Here is a 12,066-nt window from a genome sequence, read left to right as displayed (position 1 = left end):
CGTTTTTTAACGGTGTCATTTAGGTGTTGAATAAAACCAACGTGTCAAACACGTTTGTGGAACGTTTTCTTTGACACGTTTGCAAAAACACCTTTTAAAAACGTACAATACACGTTTAGGTTTAGTGTCAAATGACACCTGAAAATACCAACGCATCTGACACGAAATCTGAACGTACAAATTTGGTGTCAAAAGACACGTTTCTTAAAACACTGATCTGACACTAAATTCGGACATACAGATTTAGTGTCATAAGACACGTTTCTTAAAACACTGATCTAGCACCGAAGTCCAAATTGTTTTTGTCTGAACTGGATGCAGCTGTGCAGCTCGCGGTTGACCGGTTGCTAGGCGACCGCTCTGATGATTAACTGGAAATTCACTTCTTTTGCCTGACCCGACAGACCTTCATTTCTCCGTAAACTTTGACTGTTTTATCCTTCATCTTTCATATTTTCACCTTCTTTGACTTTACCCGCATCCTGTTTACTACCAACTATCAAACCTCCTTTTGACAATTTCTCTTTCTGGGTCGACGACGTGAAACTTCAAACGTGAAACTCCGGTGAGTTGTAATTAGCATTTCGCTAATAACATTTGCTCATTAGAAACAATGGGGGCTTTTAGACTGTAATGAAACGTGGTTTCCATACTTCTAGCCTACCGTTACGAACATTGTATTGTACTAGACTATTATTTAAGATTACTACAGGTGCCACCTCTGTATTATTTTATTAAGGTGAGAAGACATCCCAGATAGCAGAAGGGCGTTGAAAAGACGGTGAATCATCGTTCTGTTCGCCGACCATACGGCGTTGAATAATCGTTGATCAGCGGCGTTGTTTCAACGCCCGTTTGCTCATATGGTTTTGCGTTGAAACAACGTTGAAAATTGGCGGTGTGGCGGCAGAGAATCACCCCCTTTTCACCCTTTATTCAACCACGGATTTCGGTCGTTTTATAGTTGAATTTTGGGCAATCATTCACCCATCATTACTTCCTGTTTTATCTACAACAGGAAGGCTATAAATTACACAAAAATATGCTAAATTAAACAACCAGTAGCCTACACGTACCATGTCTCAGCTACAACCACAATTCACAACATTGGGGCTCTTGCCTGTCTCGCACAAACGCACATCAACGACATTTTTCAACAATGAAAGTAAACATTTATTTATATTAGTGTAAGTAGCTTTGTGGTCTTCTCCAGGAAGAAGGGCTCCAAAGTATGCATAGATGTCGTCTGGAAAAGAAATAAGACACACATAAGTTGCGGCTGGACAGTGATTCGCTTGACATATGAACGTGGGCTACTGCATCGCTAGCTGAACGGATCCTCGTGTTTACCCTCTGCAAGAGCTGAGTTTTTTTTTTTTTTCCAACTTTTAACGCTGCGTGCCACGATTAAATTATGCCTCATTCAGCGGGTGTCATCATCAAAATAAGCCACGTAACTCTGAACTCCTTTGACTGAAAGAGTAGTCGCTGTCTTGACAGGGTTTTTTTTTAACAGAACGAGATTTCAGACTTGCCTTCAAAAAGTACACTGCCGTAATGCGATTCTAAAAACATCTGAACCCGGAATATTTTTCATGAAGTATAATGTTGGTAATTTCGTTGAGTTTGTGGCTAAATACTTTAAGAACAGCTACTATTACAGTCCATTCGGGTAGAAAAAAACACGACTCATTGCGGGAAGAAACTCAGCTACGGCAACACTAGTGGTACCAAACGCACTAGCAGTTACATTGCACACAAACGCGATTCTTTGTGCTGTGCTGCTGCCCCTTGTATCGTTAACATAACATAGGCCTGGCTACCTCACAAGGGCTTCCCCATTACATCAAGAACCATTTCATCAGTGCAACAACACATATTTCACCAGTTTCACTCCTCTCATTTCATTGAAAAACGTGTAAGACTCTAGCTGGCCAAGAACTAACACAGGGCCTACAGCAACAACATATATCTCAACCATGAAACTAAACATTGATCAGTGTTACCATGCAAGCTTTATTCTGGCATGGGAAATATAGGCAGATATACAGCACACAGCTTTCAACAGCTGCCCTGTACTTCTTGGCATCTTTAATTCCAACAGCATCCTCAATATGTTCTAGCTCACAGGCTACCTCTGTTGCACTTTTACATATTAAAAGGCAATTCTTTTTTTAATTGTAGTAGTAGTAGTATACCTCTGACAGTTTCATGCATATGGAATGTCTATATACTAGCACTCAAGTATAGATGTGAGTTGCCAAAAATATATATTTTAACCCTTTAAGCGCCACAATTTATTTTTCAAAAAAGCTGAATGTTGGCATGATAAATTCAAATGACTGTGGCTTGACACTGGTAACAGATAGAGCTTGACTGTCAATTAGACAAATATTGGGGATGACCCCAAGATTATTTTGGGAGTAAATATGCATACCTAATTTGCATATTATGACGTCATATTGTGGCGGCCATTTTGAATTTTTAATAATTTTTGGAAAATATTGATAATTTTCAATAGATTATTGAATTTATTTAGCAATATTTGACATTCCATTACTATCATGTAGTGCACATACACTATGGTCAAGGAAATAAATAGTTTTAGGCAGAATATATATATTATATATTGTAATATTGCAATAATATAATGCAATAATATTGAAATATATAATGCAACAATTACTACTTTTTGCCTGAGGGGCTGACCGAACATGTTTGTATCTGTAACCTGTACCTTTTCAGCTTGTGAAACTTTCACAGAAAGGGTCAGCACACACATATTCAATTCATATTTATGCCTATTTTTACATCTGTATAGCCTACTATGGCCTTTGGAGCAGGCGCTGTATAGGCAGTAAAATGGTTGATCATGGCACACTCTAGCTCAGTGACTTCTACAGTTTGTCACTTACATTTCACAAAACTAATGGGCAAACTGTCAACATAATGGGTATGAAATCACAAGTAGCCTATTATGTCCATAGTATTGTGTCCAACGTAGCCTGACACCTGAAGCCGATCAGGAACACAATCCCCGCCCCCTCACATGGAGAGCGCAGCGCCCTTCCACCCTCTCCCCCGTTTGAGAGAAATATATCGCCACCTCTTTCGTCTTTATTTGCTGTTTTACTGATTTGTATAACTCTTACAAAGACAGTCAAAACGCTGTGACCAGTCTGATTGTCAACAACGAGTCTAAAACATTCATGTTTTTAGGGTTGCCTATGCGTCTTCTCTTCACCGTGCGTTCTATTACCAAAACCTCTCCATACGGAGATATGGCCTCGTTAGCCGCTGCCATCAACCCAGTAGAAGTCAGAAAGAGGGACAGAATGAGTGCGTGTGTGCTGCTTGGTGAACAGTGTTCGTCTGATCCCAGGATTATTGCGTTTGCGTCCGGATAGGTGGCTACCCGCATCACCGGGGGGCTGAATGGAGGGAGCGCAAGCTAACATACCAGACCCACTTCTCTCACCCCTAATTCCTCCACCAATACCTGTATGACACTACGGCTTGCATTCGCCACTACCAATGACTCACTTGAGATCGGATAAAGTCGCCGAATACGTTTCAATGTGTGTGTGTGCTTAGAGAACATCCTTGCTTCGCATGTCGGCATCACTGCCTTCGGAAGTTTCGCCACGGTAAACAAAGAGTGCTCGTACCGAATCATTATCCTCCTCGTGAGATAAAAACTGTCCTTCGGAGTCAGAATAGGCAAATAACATGCTCAGAACTTCATCACGATTCAACTTCTCACTAGTCATGATGAAATAGCTCGCTGATAGTTCACTGATAACAACACAAACCCAACTCGCACGCCTCGAGTCACAGACGCAAAGTGGCTACTTCCGCATTTTGTGGTCGAGTCACAGGTCGCGTCTTTTACTGCTTCACCAAAGACTCTGTGAACTACAAAATGACGCAATCGTAGTCTTGTTTGAAAGGGTAGCATGTCTGCCAACTACTGGTAGGGAGGATGAACACTATTAAGACCGCTGGTTTGATCTACATGCGCTTTTGTTCATGATGACGTACCGTCGCAATTCTGCGACTTTGGCGCTTAAAAGGTTAAAGAGGTCTGCCAGAACCCCTTGTGTAATTAGCAGATTTGTTTTTTTTTTCTGAATTTAGTTTTCTAAAAAAAAGATGAACAAGCTTTAGCTAAGCAAGCATAAATGGCTCACCAATTGGTCAGGTCGGCCTGCCTGGAAAGCCTTCTGATGTACATCGGGCATACACAGTGTGTCCAACTCCCCAATCTGATGTAGACACCTGCCAAACAATGTACACAGGAAAAAGTTGTTATTCTCTATTATTATGGCATTTCACAATCACAAACAGTTAGGGCCAGAAATATAAACAAACAAAGTACAGACTCTCAGCATTCATTTCAGGGTGTTGTTTACATGCAAAGCACATTGATAGGATAAAAAGTGCAACAATTTTTGTATGTACGCTAGGGGTGGGCGATATGGGCAAAAAAAGTTATCTCGATAATTTTTAGAATTTTCACGATAACGATAATTTGACGATAATGCTGTGCTGAAGAGCTTTCACTTTTTGAATTTAATAATATGCATATGCTGGACTGTAAAGTAATACTTCATCACTTGTCATGAAAACATATCCATGTAAATAAAAAATAGGTTTATGATGTATTGCTAATGATTCTGTTAGAGGACAGTCATTTTTGACTGGAAACAGTGCATTTGTAGATAGGAATCAGAACCTATGGCAGCTGCAAATTGCATGTGTTGGATTTCACACATTGTAATTTAACTCACTGCGCGAGTCTAACTTAACATTACTTGTCCACCTAAGCAGTTATGATATCTATACATGCAGGTGGGTGTTTGAGTAGTGAGTAACAGTTGTAGAGAACAACATTGCTTAGCTTAGTTCGCTAACTAGCATGCTAACGCGATTTCTCAGACCAGAGACAAAGCTATTTCTCTTCCTAACTATTTGGCTTTCCATAATCACAGACAGTTGCTGATTAAAGCACATAGTTCCAAAACGCCCTCAGCATCATGCAATGGCTGGTTTAATGGTTGAATTCCTCATGTAAATCCACCATTTGGATAACAGCAACTCTCCTTCACTGCCCAGCAGCAGAAAGCTGCACGAGTGACACGAGACCTCTCTCTCTCCGTCTGCTGAAAACGCTGCAGCCCGCCCCCTCAGCTCATTGGTTCACAGACTTATTCTCCAGTTCACAACAACATTACTATTGGCTCAAAGGCTTGGCTGTTGTCGCTGTCTGGAGGAGTCCTGTCACAGCGCTTTGTTGAGTTTAGCGACTTCATAAAAATATCTCGATATTGCAAAATTACTCATCGTCAAAACAACATTCACGATAACTTCGCAGACGATATGTATCGCCCACCCTTAATGTACGCTGCTGCCCTCTTTTAGAGGGTTCAAACATATGGACAGATGAGACAAATTTCAGGCTGCAATTGACTGAAAATTATTTTGCAACCAAATATTAAAGTGACAGTCACAGTGAGAGCATTATGCTTGTCTCATTTCAAATCCATGGGGTGGTGTACAGATGTAAACAAGAGGAACATTGTGTGGATAACCATATATTTATGAACCTAACTGTATATGGAGCAGGTGTGGATCTACCGGTACTCACATTTATCCTCCTCAGAACATTTCCATCACAATTTAACTGTTCATAATGTACATCATGGCATTGCCAAGTATAACTGGTGTAAAACCCCCATTTCTATCTGGTAGTAATAAGACATTGCTTTTACAACATAGTGTAATAAGCATTTGGCTGTAACCAACTGGACTTCTACTTTTAGCTTGAACAGTCCTGCAGCTTCCATTTAAACTCTGGATGAATGCTGGTACTCGTTAACGAGTAGTATATCGCAAAACAAGCCGTCAAGCCCTTGAACCATTAAAGCGGCTTAAATACATACTTTTAATCCATTTTGTAAAGCAGAGCTCATCAACAAGCCCCGACTCTGGCAGTTGAGAATTAAATTCCGTTCCCTTGACAACCCAAATAGTTTACTTTGAGCTCGCGCTACTGCCGCAGGCCGGCTTTCATGCTGCCACATCCAAACTTTCAGAATTTCTTACCTTGATTTCCGAAGAATTGATCTTTCGCCAGTGTTGTGGTGGTACTTGTGTAGGAACAATGAAACAGCTGGTTGCATGTGCAGGAAAATGTCCTTTCTGTAGTCGATGCAAGGCAATAATAATGCCTATATGTGGCATTAGGCCTATGCAGATCTGTTTTTTTATTAGTAGGCTATTATTCTTTTAGAACTGTCTTTCCGATGTGCTTTCAAAAAATTAAAAATATTAACATCGTATCGAGGTGAGGACACGCAATAAATTAACTTTAAAAACAAGATGGCAAGCCTGCAGTGTAAGGTTGAAAGTTTGTCGGCAAAACTGGCGATGATTCAACGCTGTATGTTCGACCTTCGCCGACGGTCGGCAGATCAACCTTAACCCACGGTGATTAAACAGCGTTTATTCGACCTTTATTCAACGTTAAGAATTCAACGTCTCACGGCGCCTTTTCGGCGTTGTTTTTTTGACCAACGACGGAAAACGACCATTCTGACCAGAATTCATCGCCTTTTCAACGTCCCTCTGCTATCTGGGATAGAAGTATGTTGAAAGATTTTGTTTCATATTCTATACACAAGTCCCTTGAACCCAACGGGCATTACAGTGAAATCCTCGCGACCAGCAAAGCATGATTTTTAGAGTGGGCTCATGCAGCTGCGTCCCATTATGATATTTGTCATGAGCATCACTTGTTGAATAAGTTCTTCTTTTCATGTTTCAGGTGAAGCCAACGCAAGCGTCCTCTTCAACATTGACAACAGAAAGCCCAGACACAGACTGCACTCCAGCCCAAGTCCAAGTGGCAGCTTTTTTTTTTCTTCCCAAAAATAAATACATGCATTACACATATGCTTTTCTTCTTTTGCATAACTAGGCTAACTAAGGCTATAATAATAACAGTAGTAATAATGGTAATGGCCATATAAATGCTATAGGATAAAGCATAGGCCAAATTTTAAGCCCCTAGCACAGGGGTCGGGAACCTATGGCTCGCGAGCCACATGTGGCTCTTTTGGGAACTGCATGTGGCTCTCGGACAAACCTGTCATTTGTTTACTCAATAAGCCATGAATAATTTTGTTACGGCACTAAATTAAAAATGGACCTACTGAAATCGAAAAGTTAAGATAATATTCAAAATATAAAGTATGATCGCGCATTTAATCCATCCCAGGTCCGATCAGCTGAGCCAAGCACAGGCCTTCGACGAAGGCTACTGTACAGATATGAAAAACGCGTTTTTTTTATTGGACAATGCCGTGCCAGCGCTGGGTCGTGTCGTGTGAGATAACATTCCATCCGTAATGCTTTACCTAAAGTTCAGCTGGCTAACGGTTGTATCCAAAACAAAGAAACTGTTCACGACCGTGCCATTATGATGGCAAATCAAGTGGAGGAAACGCAAGTGAGGGATATAAATGCAGCGCTGTACTTCTCCCTCGATTACAGGAAGAACTTTTGCTGAATCAACTGACGTAAGTCTTTCCCAGTTTAGTGTGACTCATAGAGGGTGGAGTTTATCTAGAGGGTTCATAACCATGTTAGCTTCCGGGAATCGGTTGTTCCAAAAAAAAATGGCGGCTGGTGTGAAAATCGCTCAAAATCGCTGGAAATACATAGAGATGAATGGGCGACATTTACTTGATTTTCACGTAAAATACCGAGAAATATACTTCCGAATCAACGGGAATCTCTTCACTGACTGAGCTTTATACCAAATCATGTATTCTTCTGTTGTAAGGTTAGCTGTAGAATTTTAAATTAATTTTAGAGTATGGCTCCAATATACCTATTGTCAGACACTGAACCACAATGGAATAGGCATTGGAGGCTTTCTGCACTGCTGTCCAATGCTAGTACTAGGCCTAGTTATTATATCGAGTGTATTACAGTGTATTGTAAAAAAAAAAAAGAAGTTATTGACGGATTGTGGTGAAAATTTCGATTGGGGGGGGGGGATGACAAAAGGGCAAGGGGTTTAAGTTCTTCTTCACCGCAAAAAAACAATATAGGCCTAGGCATTAATCAGGCAGTGTGTGGAAAAAAACAGAAATAAAAAACGCATCAAAAGAACGAAGTTAACGACGCTGTGAATCTCGAGTCAGCCGATATCCTGTGCGATTTAAAGTAGGCCTAGGTAGCGTACATTATGCCATTATGCCGACCAGTTCGGTTAATAGTTAGGTTAATAACCTAATCTTAATGATAACAACTTGTAGGCCTAGGCTGCTAGGAGTGTTGTCCTGGAAGCCAATGAAGATTTAATGAAGATTTACTTAACAAATAATTAGGACCTATAGCCCTATATGGCATCCTATTTGTTTTTCAAGTCTATCCTTCCCTTGTTTTTGTGATGTCAAAATTAAATGGCAATGGCAATGGCAATTTAAAAAAAAAATCCTGGATCTAGACCACCACCAGAATTAACCAACTAGCCTATAGAAATGTTAATAAATACCCTTCAGAACGTTTTGAGTTATGCTGACAGATAGACCAACGACCGTAGCCTACCCCAAGCAAAACCTCCTTCGTGGAGGAAATAAGCATTCGACGTCTTCGAAAGGGCAGAATAGATAATAAAAATGTCCCCGGGATCGTCGTTCAGGACTGTAAAAACGTTAGGCCTTTAGGTTTAATGTTCTGATTAGTTCATTTAGCCAATATCGTAATTGAAGGAAATGTATACCCTTATGCGTCACTTATTTTAAGGTCTCTGACTGTAAATATGTTGTTTATTCTGTTGTCTGGCTGTTTAGGCCTACATTCCCATACAGAATGAGTAGGCCCTAGTCTACTCTGCATCTTTGGGTTAGGTTAAACATTGAGGGCCTATAACATAATTCACAAACTTACCGGATGTATAGGTAGTCGTTTGTCTTTGCATTAAAATAGGCCTACTTCATTTCATTATACAATGGTGTTCATGATCAGCCATACATCCTTCAATGGGCCTTTTGTTTTTATAGGCTATTATATGAAATCAACAAATCAGACAACGTGAAAAAAAAAAAGTTACAGACAGAGAGAAAAGAAAAAGAACTCAAGGAGATAGATGAGAATAAAAACAAACACTGCATTCGTAAGGTTAAATCTTTCGATTTCTTCGGAGAAGGCATTGCGAGACTCTTCCATGCATAGGAAATGAATGGATGGCTGAAACAAGATGGCCGCTTTTTCACACCAATGCTAAATTGCGACACCTACAGACCGATTCCCATAAAACACGCTTATGAACTCTCTAGATAAACTCCACCCTCTATGGTGTGATTGCGAGATAACTGGTGCCACAATGCGAAGGCAAACGTAGGGTTGCCATTCGTCCCCTGAAATACGGAATCGCCCTGTAGCCTATTTGGCGGTTAAATCATGCGTTCTGTATTGGGGACGCATGTCGGTAAGGGACGCGCTTTGTAGGGCATTTTCGCGAATTACTAAAAATAGACATGTCAGCCACATATCAACTGTAAAATGTTAACTATGTCAGCGCGACCAAGATGAGCATCCTGTCTTGAAGTTCTCTCTCCCTCCCTCCTCCCTCCTCATGCACCTTCCCTGTGTCTGTCTGATGGCTAGAATAGAAGCACCTCCGTCATTCTCATTGCTCATTGGCAACTCCGATGCATAAAAGATAGAAACTTAAGGTAATGCATGCGCGTGGCTTCTTAAATGCACATCAGCACATCTACAAGTAGTTTTAGTTCTTCTTTCGTTAGCTCTCCCTTCTTGTCCCCAATGCAAGCGTTACTTTTATTCCCTTCTGTGCATGACAATTAGCATTAGAAATAATGGCGAAAATGGTATGGCTCTCACAAAAAATATTTTTTAAAAAATGGGCGTTTATGGCTCTCTCCACCAAAAAGGTTCCCGACCCCTGCACTAACAGAAAAGGCAAGCCCATATGGCGCTGCGGCAGGTTTTATTTTTGGTGTCAAAAATAGGTGTTGAACACGTAATAAAACCCAAATGTACACCTTATTTGTACGTCCGTGGACGTGTTTTTCCGAACGTGTTGTTTGACACCATTTTGAAACGTTTAGAGAACGTGTTGGACACCAAAAAACAACCCTTTCAGAACGTGCTGAGCACGTAATCGGGAACCTACAAATTAACCATATCTGAACGCAATTCTGAACCTATTCTGAACCAATTCTGAACGTGTCACTCACCAAATATAAACGTTAAAAAAACGTGTTGGGCACGTTAATTTGCTGCTTGGGATGCCATAATCAAATGTTCAGAAACATCATGATAATATTAACCCTGACAAGCTGGCTGCTTTTAAACAAGAAAAATGACAATAACTGGTATAAACTAGCCAGATTGTCGACTTCAAATCTCTTCGAGACTTGGTCTGACCTAGAGCATAACAATTAACGTTTCTCAAATGGCACGGTTGATCATCTCCCTTGGTTTGCTACTGGTCGAGGCCAGAGAAGGTTGTGCTGAAGTTTAAACCAAACATTTTCTTAGTCCCAATTGAACGTCTCTGCTTAAACCACATCACTTCTTTGAACACGGCTACCCAGGGCCATTGTAGCTGTTCAAAGTTTGCTTCCTGACTAAGTGGGTGGAGTTCCCAAGTTCCCTGGAGCTCAGATAGTACTTGCATTGCTCTTGACCTGACTAGTAGCAACACCAAAGGCCAGAGAAAAACCGTCAGTGGGTGTTTTCTTTAGACGCAAACAGGTCCGCATTGGCTTCGTCGAAGCAGTCCCATATCATTCCCACTGTCTCTGGATGGAGTCTCCATTCTTCCGAGCAGGGGCCTTGTCTTGAGAGCATGTCCGCTCCCACGTTCAGGGCACCTGGCACATGTGAAGCCCTCAGAGAGAGGAGGTACCTGTCTGCCCACAGCAGCAGCAGCTTGGCCAGGGAGGGCCGTACACACACGTCGCTGCTAGTTACTCGCTCAGCGGATGAAGTCAATAGAATGTCTACGTGTTCCACCGAGTCTCGCTGGCGAGTAGGCGAGGAGAGTACAAGCGATGCGATGTGGGCGGGTTCCGAGATAAACTTATTTTATCTTCGAGCGACGCGAGTTAAGCGAGTAACCAATTGGAATGCAGAATACAGATTATTGACAGGTGACGTTGCCCCTGTGGTGTTCTGACCCACAGACCTGTATTAACATACAGGTCTGTGTTCTTCTGACCATCCAACTTCTGCACGCCATCACACTTTGGTTAAAAGTGTTGAGGAAAATACATCCAATACAGTGTACACAAATATATGCATGGCTGTGCACAGCACACGATCAACGTTAAACAGCGTAGGATTTTGTTTCATACGGACGTTATTGACGCGGACAGCGGGAACCATGACAACCAATAAACAAAATCACCCAGAGCGAGTGGCGAGTAGGCGAGTGAGCAAGTAGCGAGTAAATAGCAGCGACGTGTGTGTACGGCCCTTAACTGCCTGGAGCGTAAGCCACCACAGACATATTGTCCGTTCGGACCAGGACGTGGCACCCTGTAAGGAGAGGCCTGAAGTGCCTCAGACCCAGGAACACTGTCAGGAGTTCCAAGTAGTTGATGTGACACGCGGCAAGGCGGGGGGGACCAGACACCGCTGACACCGTAACCGTCACACCCCCACCCTGTGAGGAATGCTTCTGTACGGAGAATCTTGCGAGAGGACAACGTCTCCAGAGGGGAACCTCTACTGAAAACAACCTGCCTACTCTATGGCACCAAGGAGATAAGGCAGCTGCCAGACACCGTCACCCGACGGGACCTTTGGCGGACCGGGCAGAAGTGCAGCGCACCGACCCACCGCTGAAACTCTCTCATGAAGAGATGGCAAAGGGGAATCACATGGATACTTGAAGACATGAGCCCCAGTAAGCATAGAAATACGTGGAACGGACACTGCAGGGAAAAGCGTAACCCCGATAAACAGGCCTGGAAGGCCCTCACCCTCGTCAGAGACAAGTAGGCCCTGTACGCGACTGAGTCGATG

General features: G+C 42.1%; 1 long non-coding RNA gene across 1 annotated transcript; it reads left to right on the top strand.

Moving 5' to 3' along the window:
• Positions 1-273: 273 nt before the first annotated feature.
• On the top strand, positions 274-6,950 carry LOC134464381 (uncharacterized). Its single transcript, XR_010037870.1, has 2 exons — positions 274-565; positions 6,827-6,950. It is a non-coding gene; the product is annotated as an uncharacterized LOC134464381 (long non-coding RNA).
• The last annotated feature ends 5,116 nt before the right edge of the window (positions 6,951-12,066 follow it).

Source organism: Engraulis encrasicolus, chromosome 15 (genome assembly GCF_034702125.1).
Source record: "Engraulis encrasicolus isolate BLACKSEA-1 chromosome 15, IST_EnEncr_1.0, whole genome shotgun sequence".
Lineage (NCBI taxonomy): Eukaryota > Metazoa > Chordata > Actinopteri > Clupeiformes > Engraulidae > Engraulis > Engraulis encrasicolus.
The sequence above is the reverse complement of the archived record's forward strand: the minus strand, read 5'-3'. Positions and strand labels throughout refer to the sequence as shown.